The following is a 25934-nucleotide window of genomic DNA, read 5'->3' as shown; positions in this document are numbered from 1 at the left end:
CTCAGAGTAGAACCTAGAAATCTGTGCATTGAAAAAAGCCCCCGACTGATGGTAATATATAAGAAGTAACTAAATTAAAGTTTTCCAAAGTGTGTGGATCAGCTAAAACTCAGGATTCCTGAGTTCCACATAAAAATACCTAATAAGAATGGAACTTAGAAATATGAATTTTAACATTTTAGAGTAACTCCTTCCTACCTTCCTTCCTTCCTTCTTCCCTCCCTCCCTTCCTTCCTTCCTTTCTTCATTTTTGGTACTGAGGACTTAACCCAGAGTTACACCTCCAGTCTTTTTATTTTTTATTTTAAGACAGGGTCTTCCTTAGTTGCTGAGGGTCCTGCTAAATTGCTGAGGCTGACCTAAAACTTGTAATTCCCCTGCCTCAGCCTCCCTTCCCCAAGTTGCTATAATTACTGCATGTGCCACCACATCCTCCACACTAGGGTAATTCTTATGTACCCCAAAGTTTAAGAACTACTGAACTATGTATAATATCATGATATTTAAAAGAAATTTTTTTCATCTTTGATTATTTTAAATTTTTTAGTTTTTACTTTTAATAAATATCATGGTCAAAAATGAACTTATATGTGATAGGTCGAAATTGTTATCTAAAGAAAACATTTGTTTTAGGCTAAGCATTATAATTATTAGTAAAGGCTTTAAAGTCAAACATAGGAAATTGAGTTACCATTTTGAATCATTTCCTGAAACTAATACCACATAGAAATATTCCAACTAAGAAATGTCATGAGTTTTAATAATTTTAAATCTGTGTATTTGCCTTTTACTTAGATTTTATTATACATTCTTTCTTTAATTACAGCAGTAGTAATAAGTAACATTAATATTTGTATATAGCTTTTACTATTTTAAACAATTTTATATACATTAACTCATTTAATCTTCATAGTAATCTTGTGAAATATGAAGGAAAGGTAACATGTATAATTACTTTTCTGCAAATTAGAAAATCAAGCTTAAAAAGTTAAGAGGCTTGTCCATTCCTAACTTTACTTGTAATGTAAATGTGTTTGTAATGATATGTGAACTTAAACCCCCAAAGGTAAATTTCATCCAAATATATATGTGAAATTTAAAAGTTAGTGGTGATTTTTATCTATTTGAATAAACCTTAAAATAACATGATAACCTCAAAAATGCTAGTAGTCTATAGTCCTCTACTAAAACATGGTTCATCTTGCTAATTAAATTTACTTATTTTATGTTCAAAGGACAGAAATGGAGCTGAATTATCCAAAACCATGCAAAAAATCTAAAAATAAACAAAAATTGCAAAAACCCTCAATTTTACTATTTGCCCTACCCTATACAATTCACATGATACAAGAAAATTAGTTTCTAAAACGTAAGATATCAAATAGTACTTTTAAAGGTTAGCAATTCATTTTCAACTACAATGGTACTCTAAAAAACTGAGAAACAAAATATACAACTTTAATACTAAGATGAGTCCAGTCTCCACAAAAATCCTCAAACACACTTTCATATAAACTAGTCCAGTGCACTCCTTTTATGCATAGAAAACAGACCTAGGAAGGCAAATTATCTTACTCAGATAACAAAGCAAATGTGCTATAAAGCTGGAATTAGAAATTGAGTATCTTTATTCCAAAGTTAGCTACAATACACACCCGTGAACAAATGATGCATTGTTTTCCTAACCAAAAGGAGAGAAAGGTCATTTTAATGTAAAAGGAAGTAAATTTGTAAAGGGAAGTTTGGAAAAGAGGTGGTATTAGAGATGCTTTTCTGGAGAAAATGCTCCAGACATTTGAGTGACTCTGAGACGAACATCATAGAAGATTCTGGAGGCAGAAGGATGAACATAACACAGATGCTCTCCTTGAGTTCAAGGCTCAGTTGGAGTATATGCTTAGAAACAATAACATTATCATGTGAGAAATGGTATTACCAAGTATGCATATAAAAGTTGCCATGAGAATATGAAGAAAATGAATACCTCACTGTCGACAATGACTGCACTGAGGTTTTATGAGTAGTAAAGAAATAGGTGAGAATCTCTGGCAATCCCACCTTCTCCATCTCCAATTCTAAATTGAATACATCTCTGTTTGTGCCTAGAATTTTTAAAGTATTTTTAATATTCACTGTTTCAAAAGAAAGGATAAAGTACACACATCCTAACTTTTCCTTGAGTAATAGTAACTGCCAAACACAAAGTATTTTATAGAATTTTTATAGAAGTACTGCAAAATCAGAGATTAAACCAATTTGCCAAATTATTGCAAATGCCCTGTTCTTTCCTTTTCACTGGCTCATGCATTAGTTACTCTCACAGTAAAAGGGACACAAGGTGGCACTGTCGTGCTGACATTCATTTCAGGGCCCTTTCTAATGGACAAAATTGATAGAGGCAAAAGGTTCTTTTGTGACAACTTAGACCAGAGTTGTAATACTGGCCTTCTCCTAGCATTAATAGTGGCCTAATGAGGAGCAAAGCATTTTGAATTTCATGAATATCACATGCCTTTATAAAAGAGAACATATTCTCTGATGGCTTCTCCAAAATGTCATGTCTGTGTTCATAAAATGTTCAAAGGCATATAGTTCTGTTTTGCCAGTAGAAACTCAGAAGAGAGTTGTTTACCATGGGTAAGCTGTGGACATGGATCGCCTCTCCATCTAGTGGCCAGTCAGGAAGAGTGGAGCCATAGGAACCATGTTGTACTTCACTTAGTTAAAAACAGTCTTTTATCAAAACATTCATAGGCAATTCAGTCAGTAAATCTGACAAACAATAATGTTTTATTTATTTCATTCATTAGATTGTTAAATAGACTCAATAATGTATTGTTACATCTACTTACACAGAGAAAAGCACCTGAGAATTAAAGTGTGTGTGCTCTCTCAGACCACATACTCTATTTGTCTATTACTATCCCAAACTTCTCTCCATAAGTTTGTAACTCATAAGTAGAGAATGCAAACAGATATACCTGCTACTTCAGATGAAATCACACATTGTTTAAGATAAAAGAAAATCTACAAAAGTTGCTTTCCCCACATTTTAGAGGCAAAGAAACTGAGGAACAGAGGGATTATGATTCACTCAGTCACATAGTCAGTACAGGAACTCAGGCCTCTAAATTTAACTACTCCAAATTCTTTGTAACATTAATGCCTCCTGATTGGCAATGGAGTGCTTCTTGTCCTGCACCATAGGGTTTTTATCAGCCAGGAAAATAATTAATATCTAAAACTTTTCTTCATATATTTTCATGCTTAGTTGATATGACTGTAAGTATTGTCTGGGCCCTAGCACATCTCTATATTCATGGGTATAGTCTTTCTCTTTCTCTCTTTCTTTCCTTTTCTCTCTCTCTCTCTCTTTCAACTTCCCCAGGATTGAACTCAAGGGCACCTAACCACTAAGCCACATCCCCAGTCCTTTTTATTTTTTATTTAGAGACAGGGTCATAAGTTGCTTAGGACCTGCTAGGTCACTGAGGCTGGCTTTGAATGAACATGCGTTGTTGCTGCCTCAACCTCCCAAGTTATTGGTACTACAGGTGTGTGCCACTGTGCCTGGCTCAGGGATACATTCCAAATGTAAGAACATAATTTTTTAATCCTAAAAATCACTCATATTCATTCAATATTTAGAAAGCAAAATATCAAGGGGGCAGGCAATGGAGTAGAATGTGCTGTTCAAAATTGCTATACAAAACTGGTTTCAGAAGGTAGTGTAAAACATAATGTGAATCCATTTTGATGGATGAAAAGTTTCAGCATTTTCTGTTTTATTTTATGTAGAAATTATTTGACTTTAAGAGAAGAAAGAAACACAAACTTAGTCGAACATTTATCCATTTTAATTCAGCTCATGATGCTGCTTTGGCGCAGGCTTTGGGAATGCTTTGTTAAGAAGGTTTCTTATCAAAACAAATGAAATTTGTCCACCAAGTATGAAAATCTGCTCACAACTCCAAACTCAAGGACTAAAGGGCAAAAGATATGCTGGAAACCAGGCAGTACCTATACTACTAACGTGAGATGTTTTGACTTTTTCTTCTATGATCTCTCGGCGGTGTCACTGGAAATTTGTTTTGGGATGGAGAGGGAATTTAGATCTGCCTTAGTCAGATGAAAAAGTTAATGCTGTACCGATAGGTCAAATGGCTTTTATTGGGGGTTAGGGAAGAATCTTTTTCTTTCATGATACTTCTAAATATAGAAGCTTTAAAAGTACACAGTCCTTCCTACCTCAGCATTACTTACTCAACTTATCTTCACTTTCTTGTTAATTAGCTCTCTTCTTCTGCCATCTAGAAATGAAATATCTTTATTCCTCTAAATTACTGTTGATTTAAAGAATCAGAATAAGTTAGAACTTCTGGTTCCCTTTGTCCTACCAATAGGTACAAGTGACCAAGAAGATGAGATATTAACAAACATATACAGAACCAGAGTATATTTACTGGACCAAGAAGAAGAATTTTACTGTGTCAAATATCAAAAAAAAAAAAAAAAAAAAAAAAAAACAGAATAAATTCACCCTGATGACACTATTTGCTTAGCTTCTATTTAAGCAATAAAAGAAAGAAACAATTTTCTCACTGTTTAAACATCTTGCTAAGTAAGGTACTTTTTTTCAAACTGATAATCTTAGAGTTTTCATACATGTACACATATCAAACAAAATTTATATAGCTTAGCATATTCATAGCTTTCTATTAGTAAGAGTTTTTGACTAAGTTTTAAGTTGGTACCTGAACAAAGTGAGAATATTCCTTTAGGTTTCTTCAGTTACATTTCATTTACTTGAAAGAAGCTTATAGTATTGAGGGAATTGCAACAACATATCACAATTTGGTTACAACAGTAATTCACAGGACACTTCTTAAAGAAAGATAAAATAGCAAGTATCCAAGCTAACTTAGGGGAAAAAAATTCTAAAAATTTGAGAAAATTAAATTTTAAATAAATTTTATAGCTTAAAAAAGTTGAGATTAAAAATTTCCCTAAGAATAAATATTAATAATTATTGCCATTTCTACCCTTCTACCTTTAGAGTTTTAATTTATTGGGCATCTTTTTAATTTCCCTAAACTCCAAACTCCATCACATAATTTTTATTATATAATTTTATTTATTGAATGTAAATCCTTGCATTAGTAGTTTAATATGGAAGCTTTTCAAATAAATTTTTAATATTTAAATTCTTAATGTATAAATTCATCATATCTTGAGACAGAATTATTCAGGGTCAAAATTCCTTTCAAATACCAAAAGAAGGTAAACATATAATTGCCACTCTTTCCATCAAAGTTTCCAAAGGTAATGCTAGATACTCAGAATTAATATTAATGTATTCCATTTCCATCTGAGAGCTAGAGGGTCAATGAACTTAAAGTCCTTGCTCCTTGTCTTAGTATTCTCACTTGGAAGTCAGTAGCTAACTTTGTCTAAATTCGAGTGACTATATAAGGGTTGAATTGGATAAATGAACTATAAAACACCCTTCAGGAGTTTCAGTTGAGTATTGATATATTCCAGAAAAGCAAGCTCCATGTCCTCGAGCTGATTACTTTCTACTGAACTGTAGGATCACCAAAAGGCTTGATCCTAGAGTATTAGAGAGATTAGGAAGCCAAAATTGAGCATAATTTTTTTCCACAATTTGGTGCAGAAATAGCATGCAACTTATTCATTATCACAGTTGAACAGTTAGAGTGGCAGAAAAGCACTTTTTCCTTCTAAGTCCTTGAATACTGTTTCCATCAGCCACTATAGTGGTTACTACATACATAAGAGTAATAATAGATGGCATTATTTCTTCCCACGGCCTCAGAAATTTGCCTACACTGAAATTATAAGGGAGCTTAAGGATATTTTTGAAATAGTAAACATAATTGCCATCAATTTTATTTCATGATTAATTGTATAATATCTATGTAAGAAGAAAACATGAATTCAGGCATTCTCTAGAATTTCTAGGGTATGATATTGTCTCCAGGTTTTTGGTAAAGAATGAAAAGGATCTTACTAGTTATTTGACATTGACTATAGTTTCTTGGAATTCTGCAAAATACTAGAAATTATTTAAGAAAAGGAAATATATGAAACAGTTTTCAGGAAAATTATAAGTTTCAAGTTTTCTAAGATACCTATGAGTATATTTGACTTACAGATTTAAAGCCAAGTATCAAGTAATCAATGCTGACTCTGGTAGCACTGTAAATATTCCCTACTAGTTGTATAGGACAGCCAATTGTATAGAACACAATATGAAAAACTCATTTAAGAAAGTGTTGGTTTCTAATTGAATAATAGCTCTTACAAGTACACACTTGTACAACTGCTAGAGTTTTGTCCTTGATGCAGGGTAAACTGTTTCTATATAAGGAATACCTGATGTCCATAATTTGCTCATAATAAATATTTCCCATACAAATGAAAATATTAGATTTCCTTTTCAGAGCTTGTGACTTCTTACACAAACTCACTAGTTAAGAAAGTTCTGATGGACATAATATTATACTTCTTTTGCAGAAGTTTAGTAAAGCATATTTCACACTAAAAAACAGTTAATTAAATATATTTCTAAAGTGGCCTCCAAGAGAAGTCAGTTTTAATGCCCATTAACAACATTAACCTAAGAGGCTACTCTTGATGTTGAAGAACACTGGAACTAACAGTATTCAAAGAATGTCAACACCAGTCCTTCCTTTGCCAGAAAAGATCATTAGTTAGCAATATGAGTCAGATGCTGCTTCTACACACCTTGCCAGACCCTGGGGCAACACTTTTTCTCAGATCCTGAATTTGGCTTCCTATGTGGCAGCATGACTGGCCACTACTACTCAGTGTTGGGCAAGTCCATGAACACATCCACTGATAATTTCTATATTTATGGAAAGCCAGAACATGTGTAGATAATCACACAATTAGATATTTATGTAGTGCCAGATTTTATGAATACAAGAATTGTTAATTAGCACAAGGACTAATCATTAAAATTCAAAATAGATAAATAAACAGGAATGCCATTTATTTGTTAACATTTCAGGGGGAAAGTATGCAGCTGCTATCCTTTTGATGAATATAGGCTTCTGATGAAAAATAAGAAAATATATCTGTAATTTTTGAGACCCTAATGAGTAAGAACCAGGAAATCACTGTATCATCCTTGTATTAAAAATAATCATAGTGATTCTCCCCTTAAGTTAAAAAATAACTAAAAAGTTTAAACTGGCATGTGCTTAGCATTTTAATTATACTGTTTGGCATTCCACTGTTTTGGTCCTTTTTAAAGAGCCAAAGCTGATTTTCATCGGATAGGAGTTAAAAAGCACACAAACGACACTCACTACCAAATTGTTTTAGCTACAGGGCATGGCAAAGCATGAAATAACTGCTTTAGAGCACTTCCTCATGTGGGTGTGTTAGATAACTGTTTGCTCCAACATTAAAATGAAACACACTGTGACCTGACCAAGGCTTCAGGGATCTAAAAAGGCAGATTTCATGTGCTGATAGGAAGAGCCCACCATAACCAGAAAGGCTGGTTAATGAATTTTTCTGGCACTCTAGAGCCCTCCTGTGACGCAAGCCTTTCAGCTTTCCAAATCCCTATACAGCAGAGCACACTGGTTTTAAGTTTACTTATGCACATTTTACAATGTCCTGCTGTATTTGGACTGTGACAGTTCCTTCCAGAAAAGGGCAAGATTACTTTTCATTCTAAAAATATTTAAAATCTATCCAAGGCTAAGAATTATAATGCAAAAAATATACATTCTAAAAATTAAAACAACCACAAAATGACTAAATTTTTACCTATTCTTTCTAGAAGGTTAAAAGAAATTTTTTCTTTTCTTGTGAGTTATCTTCACTTTTTGTTTGTTTATAGGTAACATAAGTATACTTAAATGTGAAATTTTTAAAAGATCATATCAGCAAAGAATCTGTGATTTCCTTATCTATACACATCCCTGCATAAAGGTACAAAATGCACACCAATATTTCCACACATGCATGTGTACAGAAAAAGAGGTTAGTCAAGAGATATGTGAAAATTTTCTTTAAAAACATGAGCAGAGTTTTAGATCATTTTCACATGTGAATACAGAAAATTACAGGTGCGAGAAAATATACATATTTTTTACCTCAGTTTTGAAACCAATTTTTGGGTCAGAGTTTGAAATGGAAGAAATCATATTCAAAACACCACTTACTGTGTGCCATATTAATATGCAGTTACAAAAGACTTCCCTCAAAGTTCCCCTTAAACCTTTAAGAGGGGGGAAAAAAGTCTCTGGCAGGACCTGATTGAGTGTACTTCGTATTTGTACTACTCTTGGTCAAAGCTGGGTCTTCCAAATTAAAAGATGGTTTCAGAAAATAAGCAAAAATCTAAGTATTTTTTGAAAAGAGATAAAAAAGACTTTTAGCAGCAAAAATTCACCACCCATCTGGAATAATGGATTTTTAATAAACATTTTACTAGATCTGAACCTTGAGAATGTGTTTGGGAATCTGTTCTAGCATCCCAGGTGGGTTAAGAATATTGCTTATGGACTTCTTTGTGTTGTTAGAGAGGCCTAATGGAATTAAGAGGGAGAAAAAAAAAGTCTGCCACTTATATTAAATAAATAATTTATTACAAAAAAGGTGTTATTATCAAAGATCTCTACACATGAGCATTCATTTTCTGTCCTAACTCCTACATATGCTGAAAACATTTATGTGTCTCACTAACTGACTTAATTTTTATCAAATGAATAGCAGTTTTGCTTTCAGACAAACCAAAGGAAACTCTATTAAAGAAGTCTATTTCAACTGGACATTACATAACTATTCCTTTGAATTTTGAAGAAAACTATTCTGGGAAAACTGTTCAATAATATCAGCTAGTTTGAAACATAACTTTTCCCACCATAAAAAAGAAGAAAAAGAAAGCACCTCCAAACTGTATTTGAAATAAAAAATACATTATTTATGGTCCCAAAATGTTAAATGAATACTTACAGTTGTTGTATAAGATGGCCTGATACACTTCATAGCTTCCACTTTGCAAAAAGATAGCCAGCCCCCAGCACCCATCCCACCTCTCCCAAGCATAAATAAACAGTAACATACTAAAAGGAAACTGTCCTAGGATAAAAACTGCTTGTTAAGAAAGTTTTCATTCTTCTAACCACAGTGATAGTCCTATAAAAGCAAAAGTCCATTTGTAAAATAAGAGATGGAAAACAGAATACCTTATTTCTTTCCAAATATAACCCCAGATGCAATATTTCTATGTGTGTGATGATAAAAACAATTACTTAGTTCTTACCTACCCTCAGCAACTACTCCTTGCTTTATATACAATGACATCAAATAAATATGTTGGCAAAAAGTATTCAACCTGCTTCAAGGATTTAAACTGTAAATATGGACTTTAAACTTCAATGTAAAACAAAGAACAAGTCTCACTTTAGTAATACCCACACTGGCACTGCAGCTAAAACTCACTGGCAAATAACTAACAAAACCCAGTTAGCAATAAATAAGGACAACATGATATATAGACAGACAGATGGAATTGCATAAACAGACAAGAAAAGCAAAGAGACAAACATACGGAGGAGTCTGTTTTAAAAGAGTGAACGATTCTGATTTATTTGGTACTTTAGTGAGAAAAATAGGTTTGTTTGTGATTATTTTTAAAGTAATAAAACTGAATCACAAGGTCACACCCTTAAATAAGTAACAAGAAAATTAGTAAAGGTTAGGCCTCCTATATATGTTCCAAATTTTAAGCTAGCATTAGCTCTGTCAAATTTAAATATGGAAATTAAAATTCAAAGAAGAAAGAATAAAAGCATTGGGGACTAAGAGATGATAGATAGAGGGGTGATTGAGGCAGCAGAATTCTTTTTTTTTTTTTTTTTTTTTTTTTTTTTTTTTTTTTTATGAAAGTTGTCTGCCCTACCTTCTTCCCCAGCGCTGAGTTTCTCTTCTCATAATCGGTGTCTCCCTGGAAGTACAGTGTGAGTGGTAATGACTGCCTGCCTCCCTAATGAGTCCATTTTCCTGCTCTTGATGTTGTGTATATACACACACTGCAACCTACCTTACAAACCACAGAGACGGGAAGAGAGAGAGAGAGAGAGAGAGAGAGAGCAAGAGAGAGGGAGGGACAGGGGGGCAGAGAGAGAGAGAGAGAGAGAGAGAGAGAGAGAGAGACAGCAAGCAAGCGAGTGAGAGAGAGGGGAGAGAGAAAGAAAAACAGAAAGAAACAGAGAGAGAGAAAGACACAGACAAAGCCCTCCTACCAGACAGCAGACAGCCCTCCTTCCCCTATCCAGTAAAATGCAACTCGTCTAATGCAGCAACAGGTTCAGTATTGCTAGACTAACAGAGTGAAAAAGGTATATTCTCTATAACATTACTGCTTGCAAATAAACAGTTTAAGAGCAGCTGGCTCCACCTTCTTTATTTATGCTCCATTATGAGGAATGTATTGTTTCAGTTCTGGCACACAGTACATGTAATTATCATAAATACATTTTTTACATATTAGCAGGAAATAGTGAAATGCATAGCTTATTTGTGCTATCTTTTACATTTTTTTTAATGTGAGAAAAATGTCAACAAATCTGTCCTGACAAAAGCCTATTAATGATTTTAAAGTCAGAGCAGTCTTAAAGAAGGCTCTGCAAGAAACACACTCCATACAATAGGAAAACTGATCTCAGACAAACTGATAACTGCAAAGAAGAAATCATTGCTCAGTAAATAAATCAAGACCATATAGAAAATTGCAGACAAAAACAGAATTAAGTTTAATTAAGTTACTAATAGGCTAGTACTCTAGGAGAAAGCAGACTGACTTCTTATTTGAAGCATCTAGCTATATAAACACCACAATGCAATGTACTCTGTATGAACAGGTGCAAATAAGTACATAGTATACAACAACAAAAATAAGATCCCTTAAGAAGATACCATCACAAGCAGACAAGATTCATAGAATATGGATCTGAAACTATTGCAGATATCACTTGATCTTTTATTAAGAGGAAAATATTAAAATAATTAATGCTTCTAAATAAACTTTCCTAAAAGAATAAAAATATTTTTGTCTGACACCTCTAATCAAGTTTTTTTTTTCACATTCTAGCTCCAAAAAAAATGTTATTATATTCCTCACTTATCACATGCTCCCCATGCCCTTTCCTAACTCCCAGGTACCTTTTTTTCCCTTAAGTGACATATTTGCAACTTAAGAATTACAAACATCAGAAAATAGAACTAGTTTCAAACCATTCTCCTCATCCTTCAATTTTTCAAAACTAGACTCTGCTTGATGAGTTGGACTTCATTCTATCACTGTATTGATCTAGACAACCACCTTCATTAATGTGTTTTATACAGCCAAACTGTATATCATCCAGATAGGATTTAGAAACATTAGAAAAGAGGTAAATTTTTCTAAAAAAAATGTGTAAAAAATAAAAGATAAGAGTGCATCTGAATTATTCCAACCCTGCATCTGGGCACAATTATCCTAAATATATTAATTATAAAATCATCTTTTTTATATATCTTGGTATATTTCTGTGCTTCAAATATCACAGTGTATTCCTCTGTATAATCAAAACTACCATATTGTGTAACCTTCAATTCCTTTGCTTAACAATTAGTTTTCCATTAAAAGGTAAATATCTTAGCTACTTAAATATATAACTCATTTCACTTCACTTGATTTACAAATCTATTAGAATGTCAGGTAAATCCTGGATCATGTTCAAAACACAGATCAATAGCATTTGAGTTATTTTAATGGTAGATAACCTATAACATAAAAATTAGAAGTTAATGTCTACCCATACACTGTACAGGTTATCCTAAGAAAATTCTAGTGAGAAGTCAAGTGTTCAGAACCTCTGGTCTCATTGTAAACCCAATTCTACTTCTCTGATGCATCAGTAGTGCCTTAGCCTCTCAGGAGTGGCTGCTTAAAGAGGAGATAAACCCACGCTAAAATTGACTAACAGACAACTACTTTGGTTAGTCAAAGGAAAATCCTTTATAAAGTACACTAGGTATATCCAAGGTACATGTATGCATCTCACATCTTATTATTCTACCTGGCAGTTCTATTTTTCTATATTGCCTGATTGCTTCTCTAAAGCTTTATTCGAATGTGTCAGAAAAATTCCAGTTAAGGCAAGTACACAATCCTTACAGTTTGAAAAAATAATTCAAATTAGATATTTGTACACTTCGACTTTTGAAAATAAGGTTCTAGGTTTTTTTGTTGTTATTTTGTATTGTTTTAATCTTAAGAGAACAGGAAACAGTATTTGACTTTTGCAGGTAGGAATCAAAGATAATGTAAAAGACCAAGAAGACTTTTCTCCTTTTCTAAAGAAAAACTAGAGAGGTGAATTTAAGAGAAAAAAAAAAAAAAAATTGGCCTCATGAAAAGCACAACTCTGACACTTTCCCCTTACTTCATACTTCCAAGTAATACATTGTTACTATTTTCTGGATCTTTACATATGCTCCTTCTTGCTGAGACTGGAAAGTGGGAAGACTTCAATTAACCATTATACCAGGTGAAACAATATAGCCTTCCTTGGGTATCTATGGGGATTTGGTTCCAGGACCCCTACAAAATGACAAAGATCCTCACGTCCCTAATACTAAAATTATATTATTTGCATGTGATCTGCACACATCCTCCTATATACTTTAAATCTTCTCTAGATTACTTATGATAACTAATACAATGTAAATGCCATGTAAATAGCTGTTAAACTATCTTGCTTATGAAATAATAAGTCTGAATATAGTAACAATGTGATTTTTTCCCAACTTTCTGATCAGCTGTTGGTTGAATCTGTAGACCCAAAACCCATAGATATGGAGAATCTATAGTAATCTTAACTGACTCTCAAAGTGTGGAAGTTATAAACTAATTAAATTTTTTCCTATCTTAATATGTCATGGGGACAATCTGGTTCTGTTGAAAGATCCTCAAGTGGGATTTAAAAACTAGGTCTCTTCTAAATGGACTTAAAGATTCAATGCAATCCAAACTAAAAATCCCAGAAAGCTATTTTGTAGATATTGCCAAACTGATTCTAAAATTTATATTGAGAGGCAAAAGATCCCAAATAACCACATGTTATTGAAGAAGACAAAGTTGGAAAAACTATAGTAATCAAGTGTGGTGTCAGCAAACAGACACATCAATGGAAAAGAATAGAAAGGTGAGCAATAAATCCACATAAATCTAGTCAGCTTAACTTTAACAAAATAGAAAACGCAATAAGACGGAATAAAGAAAATCTTTTCAACAAGAGTGCTGGAATAACTGAAATTCACATGCATGTGCAAAAAACAACAAGAACAACAACAACATACCACCAAAAAGGGAAAAGAACAGGAATAGAAATCTAGAAACAGACCTTACCCCTTTCACAAAAATTAACTCCTCAAAGGGATCACAACCTCAATGTAAAATGCAAAACTCAAGACTCCAAAAGGTTTAAATCTAGATGGTCTTGGGTTTGGCAATGACTTTTTAGATAATACACTGAAGAGATGAAAGAAAGAATTGATAAGCCAGATTTCATTAAAATTAAAAATGTCTTCTCTGTGAAAGACAGTCTCAAGAGAATAAGAAAAGATACAGACAGGAAACTATACTGTAGAAGACATATCCTAGAAAAGACTTACCCCAAATAAGCAAGGACCTCTTAAAATTCAACAATTAGAAAAAGAAAAAAAAAAACCTGATTAAAAAGTGGACCAAAGAGCTTAACAGACACTTCACCAAAGAAGATACATGAATGGCAAATAGGTATATAAAAAGATGTTGCACATCATATATCATCGGAAAAATGCAAATTAAAACAATGAGGGTACCATGACAGACCTGTTGGAACGATCAAAAATCCAGAACACCAACAATACCAAATACCCATGAGTATGTGGAAAAACAGAAATTTTCATTCATTGTTGATAGGACTGCAAAATGCTACAATCACTTTGAAAGACAGTTGACTGTTTCTTACAAACTAAACGGGCTTTTATCATGTGATCCAGCAATCACACTTGTATTTGTGCAAAGGAGGTGAAAACTTGTATCTACACAAAAACCTAAGGAGAGATGTTTATAGTAGCTTTATTCATAATTCCTCAATCTTGGAAGTAATCAAGATGTTCTTTAGTAGATGGATACATGAACTGCATGCAGTACAGTCAGACAATGGAATATGGATTCAATACTACAAAGAAATGAGCTATCAAGCTATCAAACAATATGGAGGAAACTTAAATGCATATTACTAAATGTAAGAGATAATGTGAAAAGTCTGCACACCATATGATTCCAACTATATGGCATTCTAGAAAAGGCAAAATTATGACAGAGTAAAAATTTCAATGGTTGCCAGGATTTAGGGTGAGGGAATGATCAACAGAAAAAAAAAAAAATACATTTTTAGGGTAGTGAAATTACTCTGCATGATTCAGTGGTGGCAGACACATGTGATAAATTTCTTCCAACCATAGAATGTATACCCCCAAGAGTGAACTTAAATGTAAAGTATGGACTTTGGGTGATAATGATGTGCCAAAGTAAATTCATTCATTATAACTCATGTAGCACTCTGGTGGGGGATGTAGATAGGTGAGGAGGCAATGGATTCATGGGAGCAGGGAGTATGAGAAATCTTTGTACCTTTCCCTCAGATAAGCTGTGAAACTACAACTCTTTGAAAATGAAGTCTGTTAACAAATAAATTTTAAAAATTGGTTTCGGTCTCAACATTGCCATATTTGCATACCCTGGCAAGTCAAGTGACTATTCTCACTCAGCTTCAGTATATATAATAAAAACAAACTAATTAAAAGAAAAAAAGAAAGGAATTTGATTGGATAATATAAAAATAATTATGATAGTGTTTAAGTACTTACTATGTGTCAGGAACTATTCCTAGTACTTTTCAATTATAACTCATTAATTCCAATAATGACCCTATGAGATTAAGAATTATTTTTAGCCTCATTTTCAAGATGAAGAAATAGAGAGATTAAGTGATTTGCATGAGATCACACAATTAACAGTTATGGGATCTGAATCAAACTGGTTTAGATCTCATATAGTTAGTACCTATAACAATGATGTTTCCAAATAACTAATGATAGCTAAGTCCCATCCAGTTATACGATTTCTATAGCTGTGGGTCAAATGCAACACATTCTAATGATCCTCATCATACCCTGCTTATTAATAGAGCTCAGACCAAATTCTTTAACACCCAGAAATCTCAACATATTTGGTATAAAAGTATAGCAACTCTGTATAAAATATATACTCTATCACATATTCTTAAAAGTTGTATAATCCAAGTATCTAATATATAATACTGTGAATAATTTTAAAAAAACTAAATAATACATAAAATACAATAAAACATTTTCCATTTTTATAAACTGAGAAAGGAGTGGAAAAAAGCAAGTATTTAATTATAAAAGATTTATAACAGACACTGAATGAATAACACTATCATGTGATTTTATATAGTGGGTTTAACTTTGAATTATTTAGAGATATATTCTGAATTTTGATGCTAAAAACTTATTCTCAAAGAAAAAAATTACCCTTGTTCGGATCTTTATGCATTAACATGTATTGTGTGCCCACTATGGCAACAAACTCTATAACTGGGGTTGAAAAGTGAAAATAAAAAATACAATGTAGTTATCCCCTTGGAGACCTTGCAGACTAGTCAAGGACAGGCATGTAAATAATCTAGCAAGTACAAGCAAATAATATTGCCACAACATAATGTGACATTTCACATAATGCAGTACCTTAAATTTTGTGTTCCCTTCTCCCTTAGCCCAAATTAAATTCAACAAAACAAATAAAAATGCCTAAATTTTAAATGTGGCTTAAAGACTACTGAGTATATGCATTTGTGAGGGCAGGGGTAGGTACGGAGGTTAGAGTTAGAAAGTAGTACCTTAGTGTGGTTTATAGATGCATTGAATATACTTTATCAGTTTCCCCCCAAAATGCATAGTAAAGTGTCTTCTATAAGAGCACAGAACATTTACTTAGTTGGCTATAAAAACCAGTAAAAATGTTCCCCAGAAGTGTAAAATTTCATTATTTTTAGGTTTACAATATACCTTGGTCAGGGGGATGTTGACAAGTGAATACTTCCAAAAGAATGTGAAAGATGAGACTTTTTTTTTAATTTTCAAAATAAAGTGAGGCAATTTCAAAAGCATATGCTGTTACCCCAAGTTATACTTCTGCTGAATCCATTATTAATGTTTTTAATGTTTTTATAATATATGAAGCTTAACAGAAAAACAATGTTCTGATAAATTTAAAGATTGTTTACAGGAAGTTTTCCAGAACACACCTTTACTGCAAAGGAGAAAGTGGTGGAGGGGGAAAAAAGTCATGTTGCAATAATGGACAGTTTTAGAAGTCTTAGAAATTGGGTAAAGAAAAGCAATGTCTTGGACTGATGGGTCAAATGAATAAAGACTACACTAAGCAGATGACTCTGTCATTGAGTCCACCATCATAACATTAATGTGCCTAATTAGATAATAATCCTTAATTTTCAAATCTGTTTAAAACTTGTGTCCCATTGATCTCAAGAAAAACTAAGAGACTATAGGTAAATCATAATTTATCATACCTCCTGTAGTATTTATCCTTGGAGGAAGAGATACATATCTAATTTTAATTTTAATCAATAAATGTTTAAGTTTAAAATGAAAACAAAGCATTACATGTAATCTACATCACTGGGAATACCTGTATTATGGCCCTTGCAGTGCTAGAGGATTTTATACACCTCCCCTCCCCACTAGACTCAGAAATCCCACACCAGAGATACCAGAGCAGGGGCCTTAGTATCCTTAAGTCTAGCACCTGACAGTACTTCTGGTATATAGTTGAAGCTAATAAAGTAGTTTTGAATGAATGAATAAATGAGCAAATGCATTCATGATTACACAAAGCAATGGTAATGTAGGGATTTCAAACCTTGTTAATTAAAACTTCAATAAAATTCATTAAGAATGATATAAATGACCTATCAATAGTGCTTCTAAAATTTTATTATATTACATATAAAACACATCCTTCATTAGAGATCTTGTGACAAAATTTTGAGCAAAAAAGTAATAACTTTTCAATTTTTCTGTATGTTTTTAAAAAATTTCACAATAAAATAAAATATTAAATGAAAAAGTAAATCCCTATGGCTAGCATAATTTTAATTCACATCAACTCAGAAGAAAATCCAACTTGCATTTACATTTCATTCATCTATTTCTTTCACATCTACAATGTTAAGTATTCAAGTAAAAGTCTGAAGTTGGTCTAAGAGTTCTTTATAGGAATGGAGCTGTCTCCTTTAAGAAAATACCTTGGTAGGTTAGTGGGGTCAGAGAGTAAAGACTGAATATTCTTTGTAAATGTGCTTATTAAAAATAAATAACAACCTGAAGGCAAGGAAGCACAGAGATGAGGAGAGGAGAAGAGCAGAAAGAAAGATGAGCAGTGCAGAATTTCTAATGTTAAGGTAGCCCAAAGATTAAGAGTGATGCCTAATATTGAATTCTAAGAATCTGCATTTTTGCAATGAAAATATACTCCTTTTCTCTAGACCTTTGGGAAATATTTTTTACACACTTATTTAGCATAATGAGGACTAAAAGAATGAAAAAGTGAAGGTACTATCCCACATTCACTATACACGGTAGCCTTTGCAAACATGCCAGTTTTCTCACAAGAGAGAAATCATCTCAAGAGTTCCAGGGAGTGACCAGTGGTAGAATGAGCAGTGGCCAGCAAACAATGAATAGCCAGTAAACACTGAATTCTAAAAAGTCAATGTATCCTTAACATAGAATGACAGAATGACCCAGATATGGATATGAGTCAATCATTTTTGTATACAAACATGCAGGACAAGTGAAAAGAGATAAAAGATTAATGCTTGAATTATATTATTTTTATGCTATTATTGTTGTTACCATTTCTATAAACTGATCCTAAAGGTATTATTATCTGCAGAATCTATAGGGTAGAGTACTGTCAATCAATAAATGCAAAAGTCAATGGATTAAAAAACAACAAATGTCATACTATGCAAACCCTTCCTGCTCCCTGCTCAACCCTTTTTATGAAACAATCTAGGATAATGCTTGTGACTATTTTGTTTCAACACCTACATAATTTATTCATATGTGCATCTTATATTCATTATACAAGAAAACGAAAAAGAAACTACAAGGTATATTCTATTGGAAAAATGAAAGTCACATAAAAGAATTAAAAAGGCATCTTAATTACAATAGATATTGTTTTTTCCCACACACTGGTTGAGATCCCCACTGTAATGCCTGGTGAATGTACACTCAAAAACTCAATTGTCTTCATATCTTTGTAGTATATAAGAGTTGCTACTATTAATAAGGATACTTTAAAAAATTTTTAGTTGTAGATGGACACAATAACTTTATTTATTTTTATGTGGTGCTGAGGATGAAACCCAGTGCCTCCACATGCTAGGAAAGCAGATCTACCACTGATGTACAACTTCAGCAAGTAAGTTATTACTGCTGTACATTTAGGCCTGCTAGCAGTGCTACATGCACTGTCTCATTTAAATCCTCCAACAGCATTATAAGACAGGTATATTAATGCTTTCATCTTATAATTAAGAAAACTGAGTCCCAATGTCCATACCGAAGTAGCATAACGTAGGGTCTAACACCCAATGGAATTTGTGAACAATTAAGGAGGGGTTTAACAAAATTATTCCAAAATTTTTCAAACGATAAACTGTAGAGATCAGGAAGACATTTAGAAAAAAAACTTATGATAGGGAAAAGATTGGAAAGTATGTATGTTTCCTGGAAAATTGCCATACTTATTTTAAATATGTTTGAGAAAGGTACATTAAATATCTGAAGATAAAATTTAAAGAAAGGAAAATGAAAAGCAGCATATAAAAATAATTTTCAAAGTGACAAAGGAAACATACCATGAACCAGTTGATTAAAGCATTGGAAACATTAATAACAATCTGTCCAGTAATTCTGAAGCCAGTTATTAATAATAGAGTCAGCATGATAGCAGCCTGCTAAGTCCTCTGAGGCAACAGGACATAGTGATGATTCAAAATGGGTAAAAACTATCATTTTTGTTGTTGTTTAGGAAAATTCATTTAATGACAATAAGTTGTACATTTACTGCCATAAATTTTTAAAAAGTATAAGGTTATGTCAAAAGTTATTATCTATAAAAAGTTTCAACCTCCTTCATGTCTATTAATAAGTACAGAAAAACAATATATACTTTCAAAATTTATAATATATCAGATATCTTTTAATAATTCTTACAAAATAACATTTGAAATCAATTTTAAATCAATCTAAACTTTAATCTGAAGTCATTTTATTTTAATAATTATATTGGGTATTTCAAATTATAGTTTGCTTAATTTTGACGAGTTATAAATTTATGTAGAGTTAGGGGTATAGCTCTGAGGTAGAGCACTTGCCTGACATACACAAGTTCATGTGTTTGATTCCTAGTCTGTAGAAAAGTATTCTGTACAAAACAAATTCTACTTCATAAATGTGGACCTGGCACTATATTAACATGCCATACTCTATTTCAAATTGATGACCTTTTACTACTTAAAATGTAATAATTGGCCAGGCAAGGTGGTGCACGCCTGCAATTCCAGCTGATTGGCAAGAGGATCGAGAGTTCAAAGGCGAGGTGCTAAGCAACTTGGTGAGACCCTGTCGCTAAATAAAATACAAAATAGGGCTGGGGATATGGCTCAGTGGTTGAATGCCCCCTGAATTCAATCCCAGAACTCCCCAAAAAAGTAATATTTTTACCATAATAATCCATCATCATTTAAACTTATCTGAAATAGAAACATAAGCATCTCACCAGTTAAGAAAACTTTTATTAGAAACAAATAAGAGAAGATCACTGCCCAAAATGAAATCTGTGTTAATTGTGAAAAGAACTATGAAAGAAATAAACCATCATTATGGAGTTCATTTAGAACTGTAATTGTCTAGACACTAACATATGCCTCTTATGATGTCAACTCTAAAAGTATAAAATTGAAATATACTGCAACCACTCTAAGGTAATAATTCTTTAAAAATCATGTGTTTTTGCCTAAAATAACAAGAGATTTTCCCCCTTATCTCATTCCACCAATAAATACATTTAGTATAGCATATCACCCAGTAATTAATTTATGCTTTATCATTTAATTAGATGTTTAAAATACATGATCCTAATGAAATAATAGACATTATGAAACATTTAATGTTAAACATCATATAATATTTATTATAATATAAGAATTTTAAAGTTCCCTAGATGCTACATTTTCACTATACTTTAAAAGTTACCTTAAGAAGTATATATAAACAATGAATTAGAGAGTATGAGACAGTGGTAAGTGATAGTCAACATACTTATAGCTGACAAGGTACAGGCGCTTAGCAGTAAGAAAGGTCACTGCAACTAATGAAACCAGATGCTGACTGTAAATAAATGACATTTTACCAGTGAACACACCCTGAATATCAACTCTAGCTATAGGTAACAAAACAGAATTCATCTCCTAAAATAAATTAATAAAAATTGAAGATGTGCCAGACACAGTGGTGCATGCCTGTAATCCCTGTGGCTCAAGAGGCAGAGTCAGGAGAATCACAAGTTCAAAGGTGAGGTGCTAAGCAAAGATAAGGTGCTAAGCAACTCAGTAAGACCCTGTCTCTAAATAAAATACAAAATACAGCTGGGGATGTGGCTCGGTGGTCGAGTACCCCTGAGTTCAATCCCCAGTACCAAAAAACAAAACGAACAAAAAACTGAAGATGTAGTTTACTACTGAGTTACTTCCTCTAGAGCTACTGATGCCCATTTTTAAAATCTGTACCCTCCATCAGGAAAATATTTAAACTCTACACAGATCTTTGTTGGTTCTGAACTTCAATATTATGTAAAATTTTAATTAAGATCTTAAGGTTCTTCCATACTTGTTTATATATTTTCTACTAAACTTAAACTTTCATTAAAAATTGAAAGACGCATCCATGACATCCTAGAGTATTTGTGTGTACCTTGGCTTCAATTCCTTTGCTAAATAACATACCTATGAATGACAAATAAATTCTCTTTACATGCCTGATTCCATGGTAGAACTTGAAAATTACCTTTCCCAAATTGCTTTGCAAGAATGGGAAGCACTGGCATAATATTAAAGACACAGCAAGATTTTTTTTTTTCTTCCTCTCTTTGGCACTGGCAGTCTTAGCCATGATGCTCCACCATCCTCTACAACACAGAGCTCTTGAGAATTAGCTCTTAGGACTGCTGACTGCAGCAATGGTATTGTGAGTATAGACAGCAGCAGCCGCCTCAAATGACTGAAAGCTTTAGCAGCCTTGACACGTACAACAGCATCAGTGGAACTGTGGACTCCTGGACTCTTGGAGGGTCTGAAAGAGGTGCAGTTACCTAGCTGCTTGCTAAAAAGTGATACTGGTATTCTAATAGCTGCAGCAGCAGTGCTTCAGTTGCCTCAGAAGCACAGCACGTATAAGCTGGATAACAAAACTTTTCACTGCTTTCTGCAGGCATCTAATGTTAAATAACATTGCCATCTTGTTTTTGTTACACCAGACTTTCCAGCACTTTTGATTCAATTCCTTTGATTAGAATTCCTGTTTTGACTTACTTGTTGTATAACTGGGTATTGATTAATGTGAAGTCCACACTCCAATATAGGTATAATTTTTTATCACTTTACAGACATATACTACTACACTACATACATTATAGAACAGGCAGTAGTCGATATCTTAAAGGATGAGATAAACAAGAAATAAACATTTTGAAATAGAATTTAATTTTTCCTATTATCAGTAATTTATAAACATATTTACTCTAAGAAACAATAAACATTAATTAAATATACATCATTCTTTATGTCTAGGCTTGGTTTTGCATTTTGTGAAACAGTTGTTTGAAAAGATGATACTATGTTGTTACTGTAATATTTAGCTATAATGGTTGTCATAAGAGAGTGAGGGAGAAAGTCTCAGAAAATAGGACCCAAATGGATGAAGAGTACCATTTCTGCTTACCAAATCACCGAACTCAATTTTCAATCCCAATCCAAATTATGTAAAAGAAATTTTGTTGAAATTTGACTAGTAAATTTTTATCTTCCTACCAGTCAATAGTCATTCTAATAAACTAAAAGAATGCTTCATTTTAGTTATTTTTTTTCCTTTGGAGAAAGTTTATAAATGTAAACATTTTTTCTCTGTTTCATTTTTTTTTTTTACACAACTAGAAAGTTCTCTTATTTTACTTATACAATAGAAAGTTAAGGGAAAAGACAATGCTATATACTTCTTGCTGTGTGCTGTAATATCAGTGAAGTTTTGGGAACAACATAGGGGTGCTTTAGGAATCTTTCATGACTGATATACTGAAAAAGGATATTTTAAAACCTATGTAAAGGTTGCACTTAGCAGACTTTAAAACAGCTTATAACATTAATTCCAAGTTTTTTAAAAATATGTGGATACATTCTTTTTACAGTTTTTAATGTTTACAGAAACTAGTTTCACAATGAAAAATTGGTCTTGGCAACAAAATCTCATTATAATGAAAATAATTACAAACATTAGAAATAAAATGCTCTCACCATGCCATGGGTCTTTCAAATAGCAATTACCTTTTCCCTCATTATTAGTACCATTACTTTAAAAGAGAGATCAAATACATTTTAAAAAAATATTAGAAAGGAACCCGTCACCTGTCATGACAGAAAAGATACACAAAATGAGAACCCTTATCATAATGTAAAATAAAAATGTGTAACTTCCCATAATTTGATATTATTTCTCAACACTCTTGACACTGGATAACCAGGGAACCTCAGTTGTGCACAGGAAATTCATGGTCAATCTCTCTTATTACAAGTTATCATAATGCCTCTACTAAAACATTGTTTCTTCCATATTTGGTAATATATTTTCTCCAAAATTTTAAAGATTTAATAAAAAAACAAATTTCTACATTAAGAACATCCTACAGTCCTCGTGTGTACTTTTTATTTCAATTTGTTAAAATAGCTTGTTATAAATGGTGAGTAAATGAATTTCACATGTACAAGAGTTCTGTAACATGATCCAGAAACCTTTTATCTCTTCCAGTTAAAACAACCACTCCAATACTCTAAAATTATGTTAATACTGTTAACATAGATTTTCCAGAATGCATCATTTAACTAAGAGAGTATTTTACTTCTTCACAATCATCTTCTCCAGTAATCCCTTAGTGATTTGTAAAAAACAGTTCTTCCTGTTACTGAAATTGAACCTAACAAATACCACTGACCAAAATGTTAGAAATATTGGGACTCGCATTTAACTACATAGTAAACACTTCACAATGGCATAATTTGTTCAATATTTGTTTTCTTCAGGTCTTCAGCAATTCTTTTTCCTTTAAATATTTTAGTTGTAGATGGACACAATAACTTTATTTATTTTTATGTGGTGCTGAGGATCAAACCAGTGCCTCACAGGGGCTAGGCAAGTGCTCTAACACTGAGCTACAACCCCAGTCCCTTCGGCAATGTTTTCTATAATCTTCTAACAGCATTTGATGACAAATGTGACAAAGTTTATTGATTTATCATTTTATACACTATTTCAGCTGTTTGTTGTAGAAGGAAAACACAATGTTTTCAATGATATATATATAATGCATATATAAATGATATATTTACATGTAAATAAGTATTTATGTATTTACTATTAAAAATCCCCCCAAACTTTCTAAACATTAATTCAATGATTCTGTAAAGTCTGAACTGAGCATCATGTAACGTTGAACATTGTTTGCTTCATGATATGGGTAGATTTTACTGCACTATCAATGAGATGGTCTTATGTCATCATTCAAAAATATCTCAAGATACACTATATACCTAAGTTGAAATTCCTTTGGAATGATAGTGAGTATTAAGCAACTTTTCAAATAGATTCTTTGTTAGTTATTTTGGTTGACCTATGTCAACTATGATTAAACACCATTTTTATGATTAACTGACAAAGTATCTATGGTATGTTCTAAGGATTCTTGTTCAAATGTGCTAGAAGTATTAGTATGTCTTATTACGCTTTTTATTCAGTATTATTTTGTCTGTTTTATTAGTTAAAACTAGATAACATAATCCATGACTCCTTGTAACAAGGCACAAGTAAAATTTAATACCTCAAAAAAAAATTCAATCCCTCTAACTCTTAAATAGAATGAAATTGCACTCTCCTTCAGGATGCTTTGCATAATTTAAAATGCATATAAATGATATTCTGACATTACCAACAACTCACTGCATGTTAAATATTAGTAAACTTCAATTCTTAGTTTTATAAAAATATACACATAAAAGTTTTGATTTTTTTCTCAAACCCTACTATTCCCTAGAGAAAATGCAATCTATTTGAGACCATGGTTCTACAAAATTGGTCTTGTATTAGATTTGAAAAATACTTACTAGCTCTGTATTCTTAAGCAAGTTACTTATCATCAAGTCTCATATAACTTATCTATAACATGAGAATAAAAATAGCTATATCACAGAGCTATTCTGATGATTATATTAGATTGATAATGTGATAACATCTGTTATGACATACAAAGTAAAGTTAAAGAACTGGACAAAACACACTGAGTTTATTAATTCTTGAGTACAGTTTCTATACATAATGAGCACTTGATAAGTATTAGCTTTCTTTCCCAGAAAAGAGTGTTTAATTGTACCATACAAGGAGCACCCTGTTAGGATAAACAGAGTGTGTTGTTTACATGCCTGTCTCTCACACAACTTCAAAGTTTACAGAGGCAAAGTCATGTTATAGTCATCCATATATCTTAATAGAGCATGAAGTACAATTTCTGAATGTATCAAGTGCTCAGTAATTTTAAAAATGTTAAGTGAATTTACATAGGCACCACCATAACTTGCTTTTCATTGTAAGTAAAATTCAGCAACTCCCCTATTGACATATGTGATCAATTAACTGCACAAATAAAGCAAAACATGTTATTGTTTTTATACATATCCTATTATACCTTTGCAGGAAGAATAAAACTTTCCAGAACTTTTGAAAGTGCAATAACCCTTGATTATTTGTACCGAGAGGAAAACTTCAATATAGATATGCAAAAATAATTTATTTGAATGTAAATGTATTTCCATATTTATACTTGAATATAGGTATGTCTAATTATTCCATAATAATAATATACTTCAACAAAGTAAGCTACTCTATTAAAAACTGACTTTGAAGAAGCTGAACACAATATAGTTTATCTGATCTTTACCCTTTATTTAACAACTCTGTATAGCTTATACTACTCTGATTACTCAAACTACATGGAAACTACATGGAACTTGCCTTTCCTCAAATAAAAACTCTTTACTCGTTTCCACAAGGATATTTTTTTGTAGAAAGCAGGGAATTTTTATTGGTAAATTTGAAATCAAGTTTGCCTAGGTATTCTCAAAAAGCAATTGAAATATATTATGAAACACAACACACCATCTGCTTCACTAAAATAAAGAATTTTGAATTTTATAAAGTATTTTATTGCTATAAAGAATAGGAATTTGTTTATTCTCATAATAAAAGGCATCATTAGTGAGAACCTTATTGTTTCATCTTATTTTTAATTATTCATGGATCATATACTCCATCTTCAGTATATGGAAAGCAGAGTGATTTGGCAGGGAAAAAGTGGGCTTTAAAGTCCAACAAACTTGGATTTTTGTCAAGCATCCACATGGCTT

At 32.3% G+C, this 25934-nt stretch overlaps 1 protein-coding gene across 6 annotated transcripts in view; it reads right to left on the bottom strand.

Moving 5' to 3' along the window:
• Zbtb20 (zinc finger and BTB domain containing 20) overlaps positions 1-25934 on the bottom strand; it is a 793136-nt gene that overhangs the window by 743195 nt on the left and 24007 nt on the right. For 5 of the 6 annotated variants that reach the window (XM_047564559.1, XM_047564560.1, XM_047564556.1 and 2 more), the window contains exon 1: positions 9965-10193. The exons of the other annotated variant lie outside the window; for it this stretch is intronic. The gene's annotated coding sequence lies outside the window, so the exon portion shown is untranslated. Of the gene's footprint in view, positions 1-9964; positions 10194-25934 lie in introns of those variants that run through there. 6 annotated transcript variants of the gene reach the window in all.

The sequence above is a fragment of the Sciurus carolinensis genome, chromosome 9, assembly GCF_902686445.1.
Source record: "Sciurus carolinensis chromosome 9, mSciCar1.2, whole genome shotgun sequence".
Taxonomy (NCBI): Eukaryota; Metazoa; Chordata; class Mammalia; order Rodentia; family Sciuridae; genus Sciurus; species Sciurus carolinensis.
Note: the sequence above shows the minus strand (reverse complement) of the source record. Positions and strands in the feature narration are given on the sequence as shown.